General features: G+C 34.6%; 2 long non-coding RNA genes across 2 annotated transcripts; both read right to left on the bottom strand.

Annotated features, from left to right (window-relative positions):
- Positions 1-394: 394 nt before the first annotated feature.
- On the bottom strand, positions 395-2,355 carry LOC117277211 (uncharacterized). The gene is made up of 2 exons (XR_004507491.2): positions 2,241-2,355; positions 395-946 (listed from the first exon to the last, which is right to left on the bottom strand). It is a non-coding gene; the product is annotated as an uncharacterized lncRNA (long non-coding RNA).
- Positions 2,356-2,424: 69 nt separating this feature from the next.
- LOC108945482 (uncharacterized) lies at positions 2,425-3,144 on the bottom strand. The gene is made up of 2 exons (XR_004507492.2): positions 2,781-3,144; positions 2,425-2,707 (listed from the first exon to the last, which is right to left on the bottom strand). It is a non-coding gene; the product is annotated as an uncharacterized lncRNA (long non-coding RNA).
- Positions 3,145-5,788: the final 2,644 nt, after the last annotated feature.

Genomic DNA, 5,788 nt, shown 5'->3' with positions numbered 1-5,788 from the left:
AAACGGTATACATAATTATAATATTATTTAATTTTGTCTGAGTTTTTCCACTACTTTGGTCGCAAATCTAATTTAAAATTATTTATTTATTTATATTTCCGACTACCATGGTCGCAAATCTAATTTAAAATTATTTATTTATTTATATTTTCACTACAGTAGTCGCAGATGTTCTTGAATCTGAAATATTTTGATTCATTTTGCGACTACTATGGTCGAAAATAAATTGGAAAACTGGGAATGTTTTGCCAAATTCTAGCTCTTTTAAAGCAGTACCACCTGCCAATTCAAATATACAATTAATTTATCCACCATGCCAACCAATTATTCCACAATGCTAACCAATCAATCCGCCATTTCAACCAATCAATCCACTATTGCAACTAATCAAATCCATAAAATGCAAAACATAAATATTTGTAACTAAAACATCCAAAAAGAGTTAAACATTTTGGCACCATTCAATCTAGTCTAAAACATTACAATCATAGTCAAGTGTAAATATTACCGAGTCTAAACATCCAACTACAACAAATAATAATGTCTCAAACATCATAACCATAACAAATTAAAACTCATTATCCCCGCCATCCTCGCCATTCAAAGGATCAAATGGACGTCCGCTAATAAATTTCTCCACTAGACTCTGCAATTTGTTAAAATTTGCGTGATCTTCTTTTCATTCCTCCTTTAATTATTCAACTTCTTTTCATTATGCTTTCACCTCTTCTTGATCTTGCGAATAACTCGCATCACCAGACAACAATGTCGTAGAACGGCCTACAGAATATTATGATCCAAGACCGTAGGTTCTACCTTTCTTTGCGCCACCAACCACATGCGTCCATATTCAAGCTACATCATTGAGTGACAATTGGGTTGAGCTATCATCCTCGGAATAGGGTTGACTTTGATGCCATTCCTCAAAACGTTGCTGATAGGCTTCCTGAAATTAAAATGTTTGATATTCTTGATTCACTATGGTCAAGTTTGAAATAAAGTGATAACAATTTACCTCCATTTCAAAACAACACATAAAGTTGATAATTCTGTTCACAACCAGAGAAAGAGATACATATATACATGAAAAAAGTTAGCAAGTTAGTCAGAATCCTGCTAATAAAAGATGAATAGCAAGACTAAAGATCTTGGTAGTAATAGATAATCCTCTAAAAAACTACTTCAAAAGTCCTTTCCTTGCAGTATTTGTGATAGATAGTAATAGATAGTCAGCTCTTGCTTCCCTCACATATATTGATTTATCCAGCAACAATATTCAAAAGTTCTTTCCTTGTAGTATTTGTGATCTAGAAGGCCTTGTTTTTACCAATTTCTCCGGCAACAAATTCACTTGCCTTAAGATTTTTAAAATAATTTGTTATTGGTATGATATGCTTGTTGTGAAAACCATGGTACTTTCTTGTCAATCTCCACCTACTTTGTCTTGTAGATTGAGAGCATTGCCAACTGAGTAATATATTCTTGCAAAGATTTCATGTCTGCTAAGTTTCCAAATTTTTTTTCCTTTCCAAGTTGAAAGATTTACCTAACTTTTATGGAAAATTCTCAAATATCTTAGGTTGTGAATTAGTTTTCTTTTTTTATGTGAAATGATATCCTCACATTTTTATCTGTTCAAATGAAAAAAAATGGAAAAATAGAAAGTCTGTTATGTGTTGAAAATTCGCATCAGCAGCTGTTTTGAGTTGTAGGATTCATAGTTAGATTTTTAGAAAAGGAATGGACTAGGAATGGATGAACCCTACCTTGAAAAGTTGATTTTCAATTATTAGTTGTCCAAGAAACAGAACATGCATAGGGAAAAGAAATGGTTATATCTATATGCCTCTAAAAGGAAATAAAATTAAGGAATGCAAAAGCCAAAAGCATTTATGCCATATAAGCATATGGGAATTTTGGGTCCCTTTCCTCAACACATTTATACATAAAATGTGGCTAAGAGTTGCTCAGAACATCAAAATATCTACTCTATTTTATTGACAAAATTGCCAAGTACACCTGTTACACTAGATTGTTCTGATTTTCTAAGTGCCCACTAGGCTAATGTCTAGATCAAGCAAAACACATAGATTCATTTCTTGTTAATTGATTGTATTGATTTTGCATTTATTTCTCCCTCTTTCCTAAATATCAGGTAATGGATACTTCTTTCAATGTAGCTACTTCTTTCATCTTCAATAAAAAATCAAAAGACGAGAATCTTGTAGTTAGGATCTTACATATGTCCTCGCAGCACGTGGCTCGACCCATTCTCCTGTCCCTTCCTTTTTCTTTTTTATATGTTTGTCCTCAAAGACCTCAGGATAAATCACAAGTCTTCCTTTTTTCTTTTCCGAAACAAAAAATAAGTTAGATAAAGTTCAATTGCATCTAGTTAAAATCAAAACAAATATAATAAGAAAGTTACTATTCTCCTTCGATGGGTCTCCATACTAATTGAACCCCCAGTGTGCAATGAGGCACCCGTATTGGAGGCTCGGGCAGCCTTTGCAGCATTGCTCCTCTTCTTAAATTCATCAGAAACACATATCACATTAAGTTTATCCCATATGTCTTTTAGTATCCAACCGGGCATCTTGTCATCGAGTTGAGCTTTATAAAGGAGATTTTTAAGCCGATCAATAACTTTTTTCTCGAAATTATGACTTATTTGCTGATAATATTTGGGAAGCTATGCACACCTTGTCTACAAATAATTTAAAACATTAGATGAAATAAGGGTAGTTTGATAAATAATACAAAATTTATTGATTTTGTACCCTAAATTGATTCCACATCTGATCTCTGTAAATATACGGTATATCTGACCATTTACTCCAAGCATCTCGATAAAATCCTTTAACACAATCCACAACCACCTTCGTAGATTCATTGGAGGGAACAAAACTACATTAAAATTAACATATGTTAAAAATATATTCAACAATTCAAAGAATAATAAAGTAATTGCTTACCCAGTAGTCCTATTAGGAATGATAATAAGTCTGTGAATAGAATCATATGATACAATATCTTAAAAAGTCTGAGTTTGTGTATCATCAGGAGCAGGTGTAAATGTATCAATGAATGGGGATGGTAGTATGGTAGAGCCTCCAACATGCGGCCTAGAAACACTAGGAGTGGATGATGACGGATATGAAGATAGAGCCATAGATGCGGAACCACCATTCTGACTAACATGGTGGCTTGGGTATGGAGTGAATGATGACGGAGGTATAGATGAGGAGCCACCATGCTGACTAGTACGATAAGCTTGTGAAGAAGATGGTATAGTGTGCATGCTTTGGGAATTAGAGATACGCTTATATCAAACTGGATCACAAGGGGGCAAAGTGAAAAATCCAGGTGGCAGTGAAGTTTGCTGAGGAGGAGGAGGAGGAGGATGATGATGAGGATGAGGAGGACTCATAAATGGTACAGACGAGGTAGTGGGACCTGGAGTGTACTGAGGAAGTTGGGAATCGCGTCTTATCTTCTTTTATTTACCCGGCGCCACCTAGGTAACATAAGTATATTAAAAACATTAGATGAAATATGTTAAGACATAAAAAATGTAAAGAAATTCTTCAGCTTATTAAATGAATAACGAAAACACATAAAAACCAACATGTCAATCCTCTTCGCTTGATTGATATTCATTATTTAATTTTTCTTCATCGCTTGTTTCATTTTCATCAAGCAATTCTTCCTCATCGCTTGTTTCATTCTCATCAAGTAATTCTTCCTCATCGCTTGTTTCATTTTCATCAAATTATTCTTCCTCGCTTATTTCATGTTCATCGACGGGAACTTCCTCCATGTTTGTACGGGATGTTCCTTCCCCAAAATTGTGCTGATTTGATCTACCATTTTTGACCGAAGGATCATATTATTCATAGATGCCTTTACTATGCTGCAATTCACCCACTAATTCATCATCAACCCTTTCTTGAATACTTGAAATATCATTATGGTACGCGACTTCTAATGCATTCTCAACTTCTACTCTACCTAAGGGCTTTGTTTTTATAAGTATCCGTCATGTGGACTTATTCTTGCATAAAGGATAAGGAACATAATACACTTTTTTTAATATTTTGTGCAATGATAAATGTATCATAGAGTTCATACTCCTTCGTGTGGTTAATTTCAACTATTTTATACTGAGGGTGAACTTTTGTACCTCTAGTAGGTATTGGATCATACCACTTACACCAAAAGAGTACCAATTTTTTTTTTGACCAACCGAAATACTCTAGTTATAAAATCTCTTGGACCACTCCATAATAATCAATATCTCCATCACCTTTTACCCACACCCCACTATTATTGGTTTTTTTATTCTTAGACCATTTTTCTGTATGAAACTTGTACCCATTGACGAAGTACTTAGACATCATTCTAACTTTATGGCCAGGTCCCCAAGCTATATCACGCAAAAATGGTTCATTAATGCCATTCACTGGATTATGAACCTATATAGAGTTAAAGAAAAGTTAGAATTTGAAAGATACAATGTACTTAATTTGTAGCCACAAATTAGAACTTACAAACTCCTTAAACCACTCTGAAAATCTTGGATAAATAGCATCATGCCCATTTACACCTATAAAGTAACTGTCCGACAAAATTATAACTTTTATTAGGTAAAATAACTTTGATCTTGTAATAATCATTTTTAATATAAATTAAGACTTACTTATAATAAGGTTGGACCTCTGGACAATTCAATAATACATGTGTTGTAGCAGACCTTTTCTCCATCTCAGTCAAATTTTGCTTTTTACTAGTTTTTGGACCTCTACCTGGTTGATTGAATATGAAAAATGGTGGTGCCAAAGGATCTCTAACACCTCCATCATCATGTCGATTTGGCCTATTTTTCAAACATGGAACACCATGTTCAAAATAATATGAACAGAAAAAAGAATTTTCTTTAGCCAGATGTGCCTCGCATATCGATCCCTCATTCATGGATCGATTTTTTACGGTCCGCTTACATTTTCCAATAGTCCTACATAGCACAATTTTTAGATGAAATAATATTTAATTAAAACAAGTCAAGAAAAAATAATTTAAAGCCATTACCTCTCGTAAGGATACATCCATCTACATTGTACTGGCCCTCCAAGTCGTGCCTCTTGTGCAAGATGAATTGGAAGATGTTTCATTACATCAAAAAGTCCAAGAGGAAAAAATTTTGCCAACTTGTTAAAAGTTAAGCAAATGTTACTCTCCATGTAAGCTAAGTTCTCCACCGTCAATGTGCGAGAACACAACTCCTTGAAAATTAAACTTATCCCAGTAATGGGTTTCCATATTCTATCAGGCAAGGCTTTGAATGCAATAGGCATCAAAGATTCGAGGAAAATGTGACAACCGTGGCTCTTCATAGACGTCAACTTCCCTTCTTTCATGTCAACACACCTGGATAAGTTTAACGCATATCCATCAGTCATCCTCAAATTCTTAATGTCACGACCCAAACCGATAGGTAGCGACGGGCACCCGGTACCTTACTCAATCGAGTATCAACATAACGTACCTTTTCATGTCATACTATCATAGATAAATGAGCCGGAAGGCTGCCGTGAGATAAGTAGAATACAACATGTAATACCAACTTATACATAAGACATATGGGCCTATAAGACCAAAATAACCACTCGTACACTGAACATAGTCCGACAAGGCCATACAATCTTTTACGTACATGACATATATCTACAAGCCTCTAAGAGTAGATAAATACCATAAAGGTCGGGATAGGGCCCCGCCATACTAATCA

The sequence above is a fragment of the Nicotiana tomentosiformis genome, chromosome 11 (genome assembly GCF_000390325.3).
Source record: "Nicotiana tomentosiformis chromosome 11, ASM39032v3, whole genome shotgun sequence".
In the NCBI taxonomy this organism is placed as follows: Eukaryota; Viridiplantae; Streptophyta; class Magnoliopsida; order Solanales; family Solanaceae; genus Nicotiana; species Nicotiana tomentosiformis.
This window is presented reverse-complemented; position numbering and strand designations above follow the sequence as displayed.